At 40.2% G+C, this 18,974-nt stretch overlaps 1 long non-coding RNA gene across 1 annotated transcript; it reads left to right on the top strand.

The window, feature by feature from the left end:
* The first annotated feature begins 3,037 nt into the window (after positions 1-3,037).
* On the top strand, positions 3,038-8,710 carry LOC147758940 (uncharacterized). Its single transcript, XR_015323852.1, has 3 exons — positions 3,038-3,147; positions 6,893-7,015; positions 7,837-8,710. It is a non-coding gene; the product is annotated as an uncharacterized LOC147758940 (long non-coding RNA).
* The last annotated feature ends 10,264 nt before the right edge of the window (positions 8,711-18,974 follow it).

The raw sequence follows: 18,974 nt of genomic DNA, 5'->3' as shown, positions 1-18,974 counted from the left end.
TGATTCCAATGGCGTACGAAAGGAAGGCCCATGCTTGACCTGTGTATCCTGTTTCCGATTGGCAAAAGACAGAGCGTGTCTCACTATACGCAAAATACACCCTTCCTACGAAGGGGGATCACCGCGCAGGAAGCAATTAATATTCATAGTTAATTCTAAAGCCGGTGCACGATTATATAGCCAAGCTTCGTCGTGCTGAGTTCAATTGCCGTAGCCATCATTTGGACATAGCTTCGGGATGAGATGAAGACATTTATTACTTACAGATACATATATAGGTACTGATAATTGCTATGAAGGGAACTGGCAAAGGCCTGAATCAGTAGCATGTTAAGCTGTAACAAAATTTTAACCGACATAATGAGCCGGAGCGAATGCGAGGCGTTTAAACCTTAATAGCCTGTTCCAAGGTCGATGAATCAATATAGCTCTATCACGCAAGTGAATGCACAAGATTGATCTATTTATAAAGTTTATTCAGCGAATGAAAACTACGCTTGCCTAAAAAAACGCGTACATCATTGCCCGTCTAACTCCAAAAGTATCTATTTAATTTTCATAACTGCCCTCGAGATTTCTACAGGTTTTTTTTTTTTTTTTTTTCTGATTATATGAAAGGAGCTCAAAACTGACTTCATTTAATGGATTCGCAATTTTTATTTTAAAAAAAAAAGACTTGTTTGACGTAATTTCATTACTAAAATTGATGTTCTTGCAATAATTTGCTTGGCTATTTCGACCTAATTTTAATTTTAACTTCTATCAGCTATGTATATCGTTAAGTTTATGCTGTGGTGAAGGTGTTTGATTTTTTTCCGACTTTGTTTACATCAGACACCCTTTTTGTCATCATGTAAACTTAAGATTACTATTCATGTGTCAAACAATCCAAATTTACAACGCGAACTGTAAGACCCGAATACGGGAAAATTAACCCGTTTCTAAGAAATATTTCAAAATTATTTGATGAATATATATATATATATATATGTTTTCTTGCTGTTTGAAATGAGAGTAACAACCAGGAGATGATACAACAGAACAAAGACATTTTGACTGGAACGGGAATTTGAAAACTAGTGAGGTCTTTATGTGAAAATGAGAAATACCTAAACGCATCTTTCTCTTTACCATGACAACATGATTGCAGTACCGAAGTTCGTTGGCAAGCTCAAGCTTTGCCGTTCTAAATTTCCACACTTTTCTACACCCGTAAACTTAGACTACTTTAAATTACTGAATTTTAATAGAAAGGACTCTTTGTATGCTAGGGTGAAGGGAAGCAAATTTTTGTTTTGTGACGGGCGCCCACACACGGGACGTCCGTCGTTTCCACTTGCAACCTTATATCGCTGATCTTATTCTACGATACCTTCGAGTGTTTCCTTCGTATGTTTTCTACTCGGAAGTCACCGAAGTAAATTAGCTTATCGCACAAGCACATGAAAACAGGTCTAATTACTGAAGTAGCATTGCAACGAAAACATCCCAGAACACGTAGGAGATTGAAAAATAAGCTGGGCTTTGTAGCCACTATACATCTAAATAAATTAATTTCGTAAAAATATAGTTGTATCTATCGGCACCTACGAAGCTGCTCGATATTGCTAACCCCAATGTACTATCTTGAACTTTCCCATTGTCAATATCCTGCTACGTGGTATCGGTACATGCACGCGCGGCCCGTTCTGCGTTCCCACAATCACCGATAGCGCTTATACAGTGATAGATGTAGTATGTACAATGAAAATCCATTATGATCTAATTAGAACTTCAGATCCAGTGAATCTTACCTGTAAGCGTAAATATCTATTACATTCAATGTGATCGCTCAGCATTTGTCGAGCTTTGCTCAAGCTAGAGGTTGCAGAGTTTTAGCAAATCAGTATGTGGTTCATTGAGCCATACCTTTGCGGTTCGGTGTCGTAGGTAATGAAAAACGTTATTACTACTTTGGCGTCGCATAAACATTTAGAGCGCATTTGTATTAACTACAATGTTTGTACGTGCATTTCATTTGTTCGTTCCTCAGCTTGCCATATTCATTTTTGTTGTGGTCACTGAATGTAGCAACGAAAAAATACCAGTAATGTTTGATGACATTCGGTGGGGTTATCATTGGTTCATGCACTGGACCTCGCATCGATTGCATACTACAAACGGAGCTACAAAGATAATCCCAATACGGTATTATCTACGCGAACATATATGTCGCCGGAGACACGCACAATGTCGACATCTAGTTTCTAGTCTATAGCCAGTGTTTTGTTCCATGATAATATAGATATCATAGTGGGTAATGCATCTTGTTACAACGTCACTATCGTCATGTCAACTGGAATACTGCCCTCCCGTCTTCCCCCATATGTAAAAATAATGCATTTCTACTTCATAACTAACTGAATTATGATAACAATTGTATTTACTGGCCAAAGGGACGTCGCATCTTTTCTGCTTCTGCCTTTCGGGGTCGGAATGAAAAGGACCTGTGCCCGCGTAATTTTTGTCTTATTCATGGAATGGGACAATTTGAACGGGGTGTGGCTTAACTATGACGATGTGTCCACTTCGTTCGACTGATCCTATGGTGTACAATATGTTTATGTCTGCTCAGCACTGTCTACTGGCCTTAACGCATTCTGTATTCACGCTTTTGACGTCCCTAACTGCCGACCACTAATAATGACAAGTTGATAGACGACCTTGTCGCCCTACACCGGCGGAATGCGCGTCTACGGTCAAGTTAACGGTACGCAACTGCTGGCGGGTTATTGTCGCCGGACATTTTATTGGGTATTTGGCTGGAGCTACGGCTAGGTGAGGTACTCCTACCCCCGCCCAGACAAACACCCATGACGTATTTGCGTCGGTTCATGTATCTGTGTGTGTGTGTGTGCGCGTGCGTGTTGGTGGTCGCAGAATAGCAGAATACGGCATACGAGGCAAAGTGAGCCCCATTGAGTTTCCCCTGCCCAAAGGCCCGCTCGATTCGCCATATGATTTTGGTGAAGTCGCCAATGGAAAGGAGGTGCGTCCATATAAAGCGGGTCGCACAAGTCATTATGAACTATTAGCGTATCACAGCAGTTCACATATAGATGCCCACTTGGAGATACTCCACTCAGTTTCATCACGATGCTTGCTAAGGTGAGTTCTCCATAACGTTAAGAGAGTAAATGGTGGAAAGTGTTTAAGCGGAGCAGTGTCAGTGCACGGAGTGAATGTAGAGCGACGCCAATTAGGCATGGACTACGCTCAAACGACTCCATTTATAGGGCGGTAAATTCTGCAAAATCTACAGTGGCTGACCTTAAACTAGGTGCAGTGGCTTAACGCAAAATTAGTCAAACATGTTGTGGACCTAAATAAAATATTAAAGCCATACTTTTGTGGTGATTGTGATACGAACCTTGTGTACCACCACACAAGATATGCTCATGAGTTCAGATCTGAAACTTTTTTTCGGGTGTCCCAATAGAATTATGAGAAGAATTGAAAAACTCAACAGATCTAACACTTAGTAGCAACATGCGTATAAACTATCGTACGACCTTTTTAGTGGTATACGAGCCTGTTAGATATAGGCTTAGGTCATGCAAACTTAACAATTTACGTCTACGATTGATTCTTCAGTGATCTTATAGTCTGTTGATTTTCCGCAATCAATGCGGTTACTAGCTTCGTCTTGCCACTGTGCTCCTAAGCACTTTTTGCCTATTGCCTATGCCGTTCTAACACGTATTGTACCTGCGCTTTTTTAGGTATAAGTAAGCGAAACTTAAGTCGACATTAGTTTCATTTTTGCCCCTTCGGTTACCACTGTTAAAATGAATTACAACTAATTTTTGTGACGCTTTGTGCCGATTAGCTCATGCGCTAGAGGTTGTCCTTCGTCTTTGGCGAACGTCTTTTACGAATACGGAAACGCGTAAGGAGCATTCGCCAATGCCAAGACATCATTTGAAGCTTGAAAGAGTCGTGCATTCGTATTGCCATGCTGATTACGTATATGCGTTACGTATAGTAGTAACACTGACCCTTGCTGCCCGCTACGGCCCCTCTTCCCCTCCATAAACGGAGACTCCGCAGGAGCGACTGACGGAAACACCAAAAATAGAGTCGCTGATTGATACCATACCATTACCGCTGGCTGTTCAACTGTAATATTGCAGCAGTACGAAGGCTCGCTTTATTTTTCTATCCGGCTTTGTTTGTTATTGCTACTTTTGTTATGACTTGTTATTTTATATTGTCGGTGTTTATGTGGCCGTGTTACATATTTGATTGACGGTATTTTCGTTACCATCTTGGTATTCTTTGCTATAATAAAAAGACACTGGCTAGCACAACAGCTTTTTTCAACAGCTGGCTAGCTTTCTTCCTCGAACAGTTATCGCTGTTTGTGCAATAAATGCATCCATTTATCTCGGATATTATTAGTATTACCATAACGTTTTCTGAATGTTAATGTGATAATCGTAGTGTCGCGGAAAACCCCTTATCATTCCCATAAAGTACAGAACGATGGTAGTAACTTCAATCGCCACCATCGTCTTACATGAAGATTCAGCAACGCGAGCGTAGCTATTACTAAGCGCCCAGTCACGCGCATGAGCAAAAACACGTCCGACGTCACACTTCTGCTTATAGCGTAGCCAGCACGTTTCTAAGTATTGTACAAATTATTCCAGTCGTTTTTATTGTCGTCCTCGTCACCAGCCTTTAAAAACAACCATGATAACAGCAACGATCGGGTGAAGTAGCCGTTAAAGAAATAGCATCACAGCGCATGGCGGCTCAGCTCAGCGTCACGTTTGTGAGAAACAGGCCAGCAAAGAGGCAAGCTAACGTCTTTTGAATGGCCGTTGCGTAACGGTTGTCGGCCGAAAAGCCTTACGCCTCAATAGCTCACTGCCCAACACTTGTTGGCGTCGTCTTTACAACTGTAGTCGTGAATTCCGGTACGTTCATCGACACCTGTTGCCCCCGGGGACGGTCAGTTTTCGTAAGCTAGCCAACGAAGAAAGTGAAGAAGTCGTTACCACCGTCGCCTTCGACGCGACCACTGCTTTGCCGTCGCTGCTACAGTTATCATTAAACAGTGTTCGCGACAGCTTTAGCGTGGCCCCTTCTGTCGTCACAGTTAGACCGATTGTAACATATGCTGCGATAGCTGCCGCTGTTCTTCTTGTCTAACAAGTCTATTGGTCTATCTCAGCAATCCGTTGGTGAGTGGAGCAAGGTCCGCCGCTACATGCACGCGGCAGATTACCGCAAGACTCTGACACATAACGGTTTGAGCAATGACGGCACAAACAGCAGTTATGTCGTGTACTAACAGAATTTCAGCCGTAGAACGCATCAACGGCGGCGACGAGACGGCCATTGGTTGTTACTACATAGGTAGCACTACATATATATATATACATGGATTGTCAGAGGCGAGATCTGACCTGACGGGGTGGTCTGACAGGCAGTACTTGTCATGCTTGATACAACACGTCTAGCCAATTGTATGTTTCCACGGCCATAACGTCGTGAGTAGCCAGCAGATCACACGATTATTCCTTTTCGTTTCACAAGTACTTTACAATGCAAAAATCTTAATGATACCAGACTAAGTGAAAATAAACACTGGCGTCAACAGTTATCAGCGGTGATCACACCGTTTTATTTGTACAGCTCAATAGCAGCTTCTGTGCTAAGTGAGATACGAGATAACCGAGCTAAGAATATGGTCTGGCTGTGGGGGGCTTCGTGCAGCCTTTGTTGAATAAGCATATTGTTGTATACGATATGGATGCTTGTTCACGGTCGGGCAACGATCGGAGGAAGACTACTGCAAATGGCCACGTTATATGTCGAACGAATTGGCGCTCCCCAGTTCAATCGTGAAAAATGTAAACTTTTACCTTTTCTAGGAATAATTGACATGTTTCGTGGTGGTATATTTGTACTGCAGTAACTGCTACCGAAAGGGCAAACCTTTTTAAGCGGAGTACACGGCCTAGTGTCTTGTGGTATGGCCAATTAGAACGCTGTCGAAGGCGAGCGGTTGAAAACGTTCTGATCTGGCTTCATAGTACGTGACGTCTGTCATGAGAAAGATACGATCGGATTATCCTGCCTGATTTCTATTTTGTCGTTGCGTGGGTCGTCGATTTAGGGCATGCGCGGCCCGTAGGAAATATTCACCATCGGCCACTCATTTCTGGTGCATGTAGTTAGTTGGCCGTCGGCAACCGGACTGAGCGTCCATCTTTACTTATCCTTTGTTGGCCTATACGACACATTACACTCATGCCCGGTCCACATCCAAGCGAATAATCACATGTCAACTATAGAAAAATTTAGTAAACGAGCAGTAAAAATCATGATCAAAAATGAAAAATTCAGGCGGCAGCTGCGGACACTGCGAATAGACTACGAAATGCATCGGAATACGCAAAGTATTGTAGAGGACGTAGGACCTTTCACAGGGCAATGCGATAATGAACTAGGTGAAGGCCAACATGAGGACATAGCAGATGTAACAATAGTGAGACTTGCGTTTAAAATATCATGCATGTACTACAATTAAAAATCAACGATCGCAAATGCAGTGAATAAGACAAACAACAATTAGTTGAAAATTTAGCAGTTTTCCCAACTAAATCCCTTATTTTTTGGCATAGACTTTTTAAGTTGTTAATCAGCATAAATATATATAAAAAGCAAGTAGTCGATAGGATCTAAGAAAACACAAGTGTTCATTGGTAACGAGCGCTGGTTTATTTATATGTAGTTTAAATGTGCTTATATAAATATTATATAAATACTTATATAAAATAATAAATATATATTTAAATAAATGCAATACCTTTATGCTTTGTGTCTACTACGACAATCACAGGTCGTACTCGCCTTTGGATTGATAGCCTATATTCTGGCTGAGGCACAAGCCGGCATCATCGGAGACAGAGCGCTCAAGCTTGGCGCCGCCATTGGAGCTACTGGAATCGGTTACGCAGTCCATGTACGTAGATAACAGTAGCATTCTGTTTTTTCTTAGAAACAAAAGCTCAGTATTGGCACCGATGTCGTCTTCGATTGTACTACCTTCATTTAAATAAAAATACACGAAAGGCCGATGGCTATTCTTTACCTAAACAGCAATAGGACCTTATGATTCTCAAACTGAGACAGTATTCCTTCAATTGCTACTTAGAGAAAACTCGTGTTAATTTTTTTTAAATTTCCAATTTATAATTAATAATAATTAATTAATAAAAATTTAACTTTTTATGCTGTGATTCTTAAACACAGCTCCGCAGTGGATCTAAGATGAATTACTTTGTATCGCTGTCGATGAGCAGGCCTGTTGTAAAGGCTTAGCCTACAACCTATTTTTAGACTTTAGAAGAGCCACAGGTTCTGCGCGTTCCACTTCATTGCATTACGCTCTCGCTATATTTGCGGTCAAGCAATAGTAACCGTCCGTGCGATGAACAAAAGCGTACAAGATAGACAACTACCGGCCATGGGCTGTCAATAAATGAATTTACTATCGCTTGGCTACCATTAAATATACATTTTATCAGGAAAATATTATTTCTAACATGAACACCTGCTATAGATGTACATACACATATTTCTATGCTAACTGATCGAAGGATATGTACAACGTCATTCCACGTGACTTGTAATAATCATTTACCCATCTCGTTTTTATTTCTCCTCATATCTCTGTCCCTGCCCTGCATCACTCGTGGATCGTTGCGCCGAAACGCCTACGATGGTTTTAACCAACGCTTGATATGTCCTATCTGAACGTACGACACCGGTGGCCTTCAACAGCTTGCGCCCCTTGGTATGATCCTCGGCGCAAACACCGTTCGAGTGGGCCATTCGCAGCCGCCCGTCCATCACAAGACTCTGGTGCACATCCATGAGCACGGAATCCACGGACACGTTCAGCAAGAACATCATTATGGGCACGGGTGGCATTAAGAGATCATAACAGTTCAACGGATTGACAGCAAACATGAGCTGATTGATCAAGCAAAACAGGCCTGTCCGGTTTCTGCCGAAAGGTATTTTGTCTCTGGCCAAGTCACTGATGCTTATCGTGGTTATTCCTACTTCTCATCGACAAAAAAATCACCGTGGTCTCTTTTATGCAAACAGCAGGTCAGGGCTTGTACTAAACGACGTTGAAAGACGCGTTTTCTTTTACACTACGGTGAATAGATAAACAAATTGCGATGAATGGGATGTAACGGACGGTACCGTGACACTTTTCAAGTGTCGAACGAAGCGGTACGGCTGAATTGGAAAGGTGATGGAGGAAGACGTGCTGGGTTCGATTCATATTTATGGCTTGTACTCTAAGTAAGAGGACGGACAAAATGACAACAAGCAGCTCTACCTGTACATAGGGTCGTTGATATGTAAATACGATATTTGTAGAAAGAGATTTTCAATAACATAGAAATAAAGTCGAAGACACGGCTGGAGTACAATCGCGCAGATTTCGTGGCGCAGTTGATGCTTGCGCCAGAATCCTGTGCGACCGATGATGCACCGCAGTGTTATATTTCGTGTCGTTTTCTGTATGTCGTATGTTTTTTGCGTACACATAGCTATTGCCCCGCGTCCCAAACGGGGAATGCATTTCTCTGAATGTTTGTCGTCTGAATAAAAACTGCAAAAAAGATATATATAGTTAAAAGTTCTTCGTATTTATTATAGGATATTACAGATTAAACTGAGGTTGTTCTATTTATTCTTCGTTAGGAATATATATATATATATATATACCTAATTTAAATCTGTATAACTTGGAAAAAGGGACAGCTATGAAAAATCGACTGCACTAGAGTGAGTTCAACTACTTAGGCAACCAAAACTTTACATTCGCCGGATCCAACTGTAAAAAAGCGACATTCGAGGCCCCTAAAAGTTTTAATACCCTCACAATCGTTCGTTATCTCTTCGAAGATGAGTATGTACGCTAACTAGGCTGTGTTGAAAGGGTTGTTTGACGTTACACAAATCACACAAATAGAGTAAGTACCGCTATATGGCTAGTAACATAATCTATATTATGGCTAATTATCAATACACCTTACATACCAAGAAGAGTGTCAGCTTGTAGGGAAACACAGGCACATGAATGGACGTATGGAATAAAAGTTGACGTAATATGTATTTAGAGTCGTGAAATCGCATGTGGGAAACTCTAGAGACGTCTTCATATGTAGAGAATGCTTGAGGATTATATTCTTGAGAATCGCAGTCATCTATATAGGCGTTACATAGATCTTGAAGGAACTCCTCAAGGACTCGATAGATCATATCTATTGCGGCCTACACGCAAGTGTGCACGCAGCACAAACGTGAACTCTTTGGATCTTTGCTTGGCATAGGGAAACATGTCCGGACCTATCCCGATAAGATCTGTGTTGTGAAGAAACGTCACAGAGTCACTATTCGGCAGAAGACAGCATCTTTTGAACCCAATGCTCTGTGCAATGACTTTGCTACTTCACATGTTACGAAAACGTATTGCACGATAATGATAACAGGATACAGCAGGATTTTCTTCCCTCTTTCAGATCCGCCTAAACATCTCAAGACACGCGTTTATCCCTGACGAGATCTGCTATAGTATGCTTACTATACCATCCAGTCGGTAGAGCGAATTTGACTGGCTATTAACAAAAGTGTATATAAGCTAGAAATAAAATAAAAATGATTAAGGTTTGTTGGCGGCCATCCACTACTTTCCAGTTTTAGGACGAGCTCCTTTTATTTGATGTCAATACTTACCTAGAGCGTATCAGTAAATTGCCACATGCTTATCCTATATGTAACACCCTCAGTATTTCAATTAAATTACGTATTTTCTAACACACAAGCAGTTATATTGCGTTTACGTAGAATCTTTGTCATCTACAAAGAATGACGTGAATTGTCCAGTTGTGTTACGTAATGTATTATTTTTAGCCAATTATTTCGATCAGGTATGATTTTTAACAAGGTGGCTTTGTTTGCAGTAGGCCTGTTCAGGTCTCTGGCGGCCAGCTATACAAAACTTTGATATACTTAAAACTAGCTTGCTGTTATTATTGGTTATGACGTAATTGTTTTCGAAATAATGGAATCATTTGACAGCTTCTTAGCTAGACGAGCCTTTCGACAAAACGTGCAGTAGCACGAAAGGTCGCCAGAAATCATGTTCAGTGTAATTACGTGCAAGAGAGGAAATTGATTGGCTGAGGTTTACAGCCCGATTTAAGCCTATCTATATTACCTTCGCTTTGTGCCAGAATGGCTCGCCTCCGGTAACCGCATCTAACAAAGCTTTTCTGCGCTTTGCCTTGGCTGCTTGGTGGGCGCACACAAAGCTATCAGCTAAGAAAATGGAGAGCTGCTAGCTTTCTCGGAACTCTCTGGTTGCTTTTTTATTTTTCTCTTTGAAAATAGCCTCGTTTATGGACGGATAGAAAAGTTCAGATCACGTGACGGGTTTTGAATCTGATCGTCAGTCCGATACCGATAAACTAGCTGTTGCTACGACCAAGGCATTATGTCTTCGACAGTCATATTAAATAATAAATACAAACTGTTCTATCATCGTTACTGTCTTGTTATGCACTAAGTGGTTAAGTGACTGCAAAAAGAAATCTTTAATATAATTTACCAGCTCCATGCTATGTTCAACAAAGTGAGCTACGACTCCACGGCTATCGTCAGTACAAGCCGATTCAACTAATTATATTATACGGATAAGTTCTGTGCTTAATTGTGCATGATGTGGCTGTTATTGCATAGTCCCAGCAGGTTGTTTGTGTTAGTTCAATTGTAATGAAGAACCTGAAAAGAAATGATGGGTCGTTGGCTGAGCGAACAAGCAGCTTGCAATAGTAACAGCTATTCAGAATCCTTCCAAATAAAGGTTCGTGATAACTGTGCTGTTCCATGAATTTTACTATATCTTATACTGTTGCGAACTATAGCCAGAACGCTTTTACCATGTTCAGGAATTAAAGGAAGGATGTAAGGGTAAAAATACAATATCGAAATTGAATATAGACCAATGGATAAATCCAGAACGAGTAAATGATATTTTTGTGACGACGGAAACCTTGCACAGGCTTTCATTAGCGGTTTAGGTCGGACACTCCACCAAGTTCTTCGAATCTAGCTCTAAGAAGTAGATGGATACTTCCATTGCTGCAAGGTGCAATGAGTTCGCGCAAACATCTCCTGCTCGTCAGATTTCTTGTTTAGAGCGAGCTAGAACTCGCCGGTTAAAACGACTTACTTTTTGCCAACCGTTTCTAGATCTCAATTACGTTACCCTTGGCCGCCTGTATGGTTCTGCGTAGTTACGCATTATTGGACCAGCTCACCAGCTTATTATTGGACTGCTGAGCTACGAAAACTGAGAGCGGCTATTGTCCATGTTGGCACCATTCTCAAATGTTGAACCCAATTGGTTCTACAACGTTTTACAATGTCTATACTTATTTATGTTACGCATGGGTAGCCTACTCAGCAGTGCTTAGAACTCATCTGCTGATAAGAAGTTATGATCTTCTCTAGCCAATAAGTTATACTGGACCTTAATTATTCGGTGTTGTAACATGGGATACGAATGAAAATTGGCATTGGGGATAAGCATACGTTATAGATTCTGTAACTTTTTCCACTTCCCACTATAACTATTTCCGTAACGCGTACCATACGACACCCGTATTCTCTACGAAAGCCGTTCCATAGATTTCGATATTAGTCACCTGCATCTAGACGGCTTTTGATTAATACTTCACCCTGTGTCAACCTCATTAACATTTATTACTATTCCATCATCTGCAAGTGGTATATAGCCGAGTTTTCTCTGCAAGATGTTTCCGGCACTAAATTACATAGAAATAGGAAAAAGTAGCCTCGAGAGAATCTGCTCGTTGTCAGGAAGCTCTAAGGTCTGCGTATCTGCGCGCGGCTCGGTTCGCCAAATAATAGCCGATCCAGTTTTTGCCAACAATCCCTAGAGGCCACATAGGACTGCTCCATCTTTCTTGCCGTCGCATTTCTTTCATGGCCTACCTTCTATCCCCCTTTATAGATTTCACTTCTGTTAATGGTCGCAATCGTTACACCGTTGCTCTGACCGCTGCAACATCCTTATGATTTATAGTTTGTGTCGTCCACCACTGTCCGGCTTAACTTCCCAATGGAACGCGTCATAGCTCTCGGATTTTTTCCGTCACGATACCGAACCTTGCCTTTTTTTCAGCAAAAGTGACGAAACTTTATGACAATATTGATTCGTTACGTATCTCTGGTAATTTTGAGGGCTTTAGAATAAAGAAAAATATTAAAATACGTATTAACATCAAAAAGTGTGATAAAGATTTAGATAACATCTCTCTTATTGTTTGTGGGCTATAGACATAAGTGGTGGAACACATAGATGGTACAAACATTTGTAAAACTTTGATGTGACTATTGCTCCTTTCAAAGATGCTACAATTCTACTACTCCAACAATTGGGCCGGCGCCTTATCAATTATATTTTCATATATATATTTCATTATTATATAAAAACATCAGTACAAATACTGTATTTCAGTTAATATAAAGCTAAATATGAATAATAGTTTCGAAGCACGAGATCACTCGATTAAGTCATAAAATGGTGTAGACTACATTCAGACTTGCTTTCTCTCCAATCTGTTATATGCCCCTTGAATACTGAAAGCGACAATGCAATACATATTTTTTTGCCAAAATAAATACACCAAAGTTAGACTGGCAAGTCAGCATATAATCAAACTAGCCATTTTTAAGGTAACAAGAAGAACTTCGAAAACTTGGTTTGCCTTTTAAGCACACGTTCAGCTGAAAAAGCTGCGATTGAGAGCGTAACAACACGGTTTCCTCCTATTTCTATATACATCTTCAACTTGGCCTTGCTATTAATTTGGGTTGCGACAACGGACAATACGTACTTGATCCCTGACCCATTTCCACATTAGATATGAAACTTATGGACTTTGAATAAACTAGTAAATGCTGAATGCCATTTCCCGGTTAACTGGAACAAGCAGTATCTCCACAGAATTTTTCAGCTCCGAACGAAACCGTATCAGCTGGTGGTTGGCATCGACGGCGATCAGCTGGGACATGCCTCAGTCTGTACCTCACAGCTAAACGACAGACCCGCATTCACTCTACGAGCTTGATTTACCTTATACACGTACCACATGATCTCCGTGTATTATGAAGCACGTTTGGCAAAAGCTAGATCTGAGACTAAGGGAATGAACCACATAAAAAAGGATTCATTAAGGTACAGCTGCCTCTCATATTTTGACGCATTATAGTGGCGCTTACGTTTCGTTGTAATCAATCTGCCTGTCATAATAATATATGTCGCCCAGTTTGGCAGCTTCACTTATTAAAAATAAAAGATACTAGGGGGCGTCATCCAAACTGTCTGTTTTCACAACCGTTTGTACATCTTTTCTTCTTAGCGTTTCTAGAAGCTGTTGGATAAAAGCGGTATAGTCTGAATGGCTAGGTGTACCACCGAGGTCATAACGCCATAAAAATTCAATCTTTATGTTAGAACACTGTATAATCAAGGTCTACGAAAGGTAGCAGCTTCTACAATCCGTCACGCTTCAACCAGCTGATAAAACTATAGCAGCACAAACCAAGAAATCGGTATTTTACACAGTTTTCTCGCCAACTTGTCACAGACAAAATACCCAATAATTTTTGAATGATGAGAGACTGTTTCGTAAAGTAGTCGTAAATCAATCATATATTTGATAACACTATATACGATGCTTTACCTTGACTGTAATAATGTTCTGTCTCACAGGGTTGATTAGAGACAAAATTTTAATAAGATAATGTTGACCGTTCGAGGAATTCGACGTGGATAGCTTGGCTCATACGGGAAACCCATAATATAAAAATTTCTTCAATTCAAATTCGGAACCAGCAGATCGAAATCGGCTAGTTCTAAGGCGGTTTTTTAGTTTCAGACCGGAAAGAACACTATTGAATTTGATTATTCTTGATCACGGTCCGCGTATCGCACAGCTTGCGGATATATAAGACAACAGCCGTGGCCTTTTGACCACGGCGGTTGTCTTTTCTCACGGTTTTTTTTTATTCGTGATGAAATACTATTCTATCTGCATTCGTAACGCTTATTTCAAGCCAAAGAAACTAGACGTAATCATGCAAAGCAAAGCCGATAAGACAAACAATTTTTAGGTAAACGTTTAGCGAGTCGTTTAGATGTCACTAGTCCTACGCATTGGTTTTTGACCTCCGCTCTGTAATCAAAACTGATCTATAGGTATAGTATAGTTCATCTTGCTTACAGAGGTTAGCTCGAAGTAGACAGTTGGACCATCATGATCAATTTTGAATTCCTATTATACCACATACGTCCCTTCATTGTCACACGGGTTATGTGCTACGCACACCTCAGGACAAAAGCAGTCAAAACGAAATTCATATTAGTCATCAGGATTGTTTCAAGTCTGTGTCGCAGGTGAAGCACGAACAACTTGAAGGAACAAATACTTCGTGTTTTTATTTTTCCACAGGTCTACGCTATCGCCATCTTAGTCGTAGCTATACTAATGGAAGTAACTTTATGCTAATCGCATTCGCTCGGATTCTACTTCGGTAGCGCCTCTTTCGCAACCTGAAGTTGCTGGAACACTCCGAGTTGTTCATCCAGTAGAAAGTAGGCCAAATGACAATTCTACTGCTGTCGACACGAGCGAACAAAACCCGACCAAGGACGTTGGTGCCAAACATTAAGGAAATCGTACATTTGCGTACTCCACCACTAAACTGGCTTCACTGACGAAAGTGCTAAGCGTAATTGAAGAAGGCACGTTTGAGGTTGTTTCGGAAGTCCCACGTCTCTCTAACTATATTCAAGATTCCGAGCTAGGACGTTCGGCACACACGCCGGGGTCTTACCGAGAACTCTATCGATTTTACTAATTTCACCATTCTCCGTGTGTCAACATGCATAATGCATGGGATGCTTATAAGTCGCGCGCTTACCCTGCAATTTGAATGTAGCTACTCTAGTGTTTGGGCAAGGGGTTGAGATAAGAAGACTACGCTCGAATAATAACCACTAACCCTTAACTATCAAACTGACCGTTCACATCCGTAAATTCAGCCATTTTTTATGTATAGACAACATTATTTTTAGACTAGATCAGCTGCGAGGTTCCATGACGCACCAGTGACAGTTTCAGGTACTAATAGGCTGTGTAGAATATAGGACACGCTAGAGAAGACCCAGAGGTCAGAGGAAGTTTGCAAAGGCGACAAAAGACTGATATTTTAGTGCAGGCCGCCGTCGATCCAGTGCACAAGCTTGCGTCGTCAAGTAAGATGGAGGTAATTAAACCAAATATTTTTTTAAACGTGATCATGAGCTAGAAAGTAAGAAAAAGCCCGGTAGCAGTGGCCTTCGGACCGTAAGGTGCCCTCGTTGCAGAGAGCATGGTATAGCAGTAAGCCGACAATAGGGGGTAGTCTGTCTCGGATTGTTCTGTATTGTCTGGTAATAATGGTATATATGTAGCCTTGTCAAGGTAAGCAGAAACGTATTTTTCGACAGCGTTTATATATTAGCTTAGGTTTTACTATTTAATTTTATTATCTATCATTACCGAACGTAGTTGCTTGATGTGCACTTCAGTTCTGCAAAAATACGTTGTATTCACATAAAGCTTATAATTACAATAGACTCTTGAGATTTTTTTTTTTTTTTATCAAAGTAACGATTCTGTTTTTTTTTTCGTTAGCAGTATGCTGTCTATTAACAAGTTTGTGCCAATAAGTTGCTACAGCCAGTACAAGTTGTGTGGTAATAGCCGTAACTAGACAATGATGCATGCTAGTTGAAGCATCTTCATCACTCAATAGACCGTATCTGTACATACTTTAGTCAAACGAAAGTCTGTAAAAGACAAGCACAATGGGCAGGTCTGGTACAAGGTTTAATTTATTATTTCCATTTACATGATAACATCTAGAGAAGCATAACCCATTTTTGCTAATTTGGTTATTCAGACTACTACTTTTTATTTATACTTTTTCTTACTATTACTTTTTGTTTATTATCTATATGTAGTGTATGGAACAAACGACGTTTTTTCATCCAATTACTATCATTGATGTTATGGGGTAATTAAAGTTACCATTGCTTTAAAGTTGATTTTCATCTTTAGGTTCGATTTGCTAGGCTCTAGGCTCAGGGCCTCGTACACGCTACAGAAGCAAAACTGTATCAATAATACTAGCAGCTAAGTATAATATATGTGTCCTTTCACTCGATCCTCGTCCGCGTTTCCGGAGAGTATAGCGGGATCTGGAATAAATTAAATAACCTTTTCGCTTTTACTGGCCATCGTATGTAATGTAAATTCTGCTGAAAACAATGTTTAGCTACTTACTGATCATTTATAATGAAACAACAGCCGGTTACCCTATTTTACCTTAAACATCTCGCATCGTCCGAAATGTTCACATAGCGTTTGAGTGCTTCAACACATAATCGAGTTATAGGTAAATATTTGTGGTTACGCTTTATCGTAGCGGAAGCCCTACACAAGGAAGCTTAGTTGGCGGACTCGAAGCAATGTGGGTCTCCGGAAATTGCAATGAAACATATAATGGTTAGAACAGCTAGTGCGTATTGAAATAGTAACGATAGCATAGTTCACAATGCCGCAAATCTTAAAGATGTGAGACCTTCCATCAGGCATAAAATGGCCTGATTGCGAGACTTACTGACAAATTAAAGATGGCGCTGTTCTCAGAGCTAATTAATACGCCGTATTTCGAGTATACTGAAATACCAACCATGACTGTATTACGGACCCAGATAAATAAATAATGAAAATATCTATGGAAAGCTATAGCATGGGCTTCGTCAAGGTTCGATAAAACGTGTTATTCGATGCATCTTTGAGCCAAAGTATACGCACCAAAGTATAAATAGCAAAAAGCTAGACTATGCCGTGTCGTGGCGCTGGACACTGGACACGTTGAAAGTGGCCTTAATCTCAAGAAATTAGCAACTTTTACCTTAGTTTTGTGTGTAACAACGGATCCAGTGGGTCAACTTGCAGATTCATTGACAAGATTAGATTTATATGACTATGTAGGTGCACAGCTGCGCCTAAACCTGGGTCTAAAAGGCTGTTTCGGTGAGTATCGGCTGTATTGGTAGTCGGCCAGCAAACATAAGTCAGCTTGAGGGACGTGGAACACCTTCAGCTTATGGCTGATACTGCAAGTTAACAGTACTATCTGCCTAACTGTTAATTAACTACTGAATTAGTAATTAGTGAATATAATAATTTGGTATACTCTATCTTTTTATTATATATTTAGAGAATATACTCACTAGCTAAGTGTATTATGCCACTTTCGACATCCAATCAACAGCAAAGCAGCGATGAGTTGAGTAATGAATGTCAAGCGTGCCCAATGGAGCGGAGTGCCCTATTTACTCCCCGTAATAGGCCAAAGCTAATTATATTTCACTGAAAATCGTTATATTTATTATCCATCCATAAGCTTAATTATGTGAATAAATGTGGCTCCTAATAGTGTTTACAAAGAACTGGCCAATATCGAACATTCGAGCTTTACTTTTATTAATATTAACTCGAATTATACCGTTTTTTTTTTAATTTTAGCAACCCTGCACCTCACTTTGTTCCACAGATTACTTTTTTATTCATATCATACAAGAATTTAGATCATAAAATCCATGAAAAAGAACAGATATTTCAATGAGTCTAGCGATACAATTATTTCAAAATAAGTAAACGCTTAGTAGGGCACCCGAACAACATATAAACCCAAAAGCAGCACGACTACAAAAAGTAACGACCTTCCGACCATTCAACTAAATTACCCAAATACAGTGATGAGAGTATGTCCATTCGCAGCTTTTTTGTTCGGTTTGCATAGCTTGGTGCCTTGCATGCTCTAAGAAATGCCATTGCAGAAATATATGCGTGTTTATACAAGGGACACTATCATTCGGAAAGTTCTGGTTAAATCTTCCTTCATAGGAACACATCACTTCCGGTGGTAGTATATCGTAGGACTTGTACCTTTGGCGTATCCTTGTTTTCCGCACTTTGGTGGGTTATGGCGACCCATTGCTTATAATAGCCTGTCTCTCTTACGAGTTAACTTGGAAACGGCATACGCATTTTGCTTTTCCGATCCAACACTCCTTTAGCCTTTCTGTTAACGACTCTCAGGTTAGCAATACCAACCAAACTGTCAAGTAGCTTTTGTTGTCTTAATGTCTAATTGACACATGAACGCATTTCTTTCTCATGAAGTAACTGTAATTTTTTGACCTTTTTTACTTTTGGATGAAAAACTGCTCTCTTGTAGTTCTATAAATAGAAACATCAGGTTTAGTCCTTCCTCGAAGGATAGCGGTTTTCGTAGTTGTAGAGACAATGGAAAATTTTCTATCTGTTTCTTGGTTCCTGTTTTATAGACGTAGAAATATTTGTACTTGAATTTTACGAATTTCAATAATTAAAGGAATAGCTTGATTATTAATTTTCACCGCAAACAACCTGGCTTCATCAAAGCCTGTTACCATAATATATATGTTTATGGTACTTCTGTATGCCGCGCGAATAACCAAAATCTTAAACCGTTAAAAGCCGAATAATTGGGTTTCTGTTGCGGGCACTCATTTGATTCTTCAAATAACAACAGAAAAGAAACGCTAGCATGCAGGATAATGTAGAAATTCTGGGCACGAATTCTTGCAGTGCAAGAATCTCTCCTAACTGAAAACGTATATTAATAGACTTGATGAAACTATTTATTGGACGAAGCATTATGATCTCATGTTGAAATCTAATGCTCGAAAGTCGATATTCCTAATGAAGAAA

Source organism: Varroa destructor, unplaced genomic scaffold (genome assembly GCF_002443255.2).
Source record: "Varroa destructor unplaced genomic scaffold, Vdes_3.0 BEIS01000001.1, whole genome shotgun sequence".
NCBI lineage: Eukaryota > Metazoa > Arthropoda > Arachnida > Mesostigmata > Varroidae > Varroa > Varroa destructor.
The sequence above is the reverse complement of the archived record's forward strand: the minus strand, read 5'-3'. Positions and strand labels throughout refer to the sequence as shown.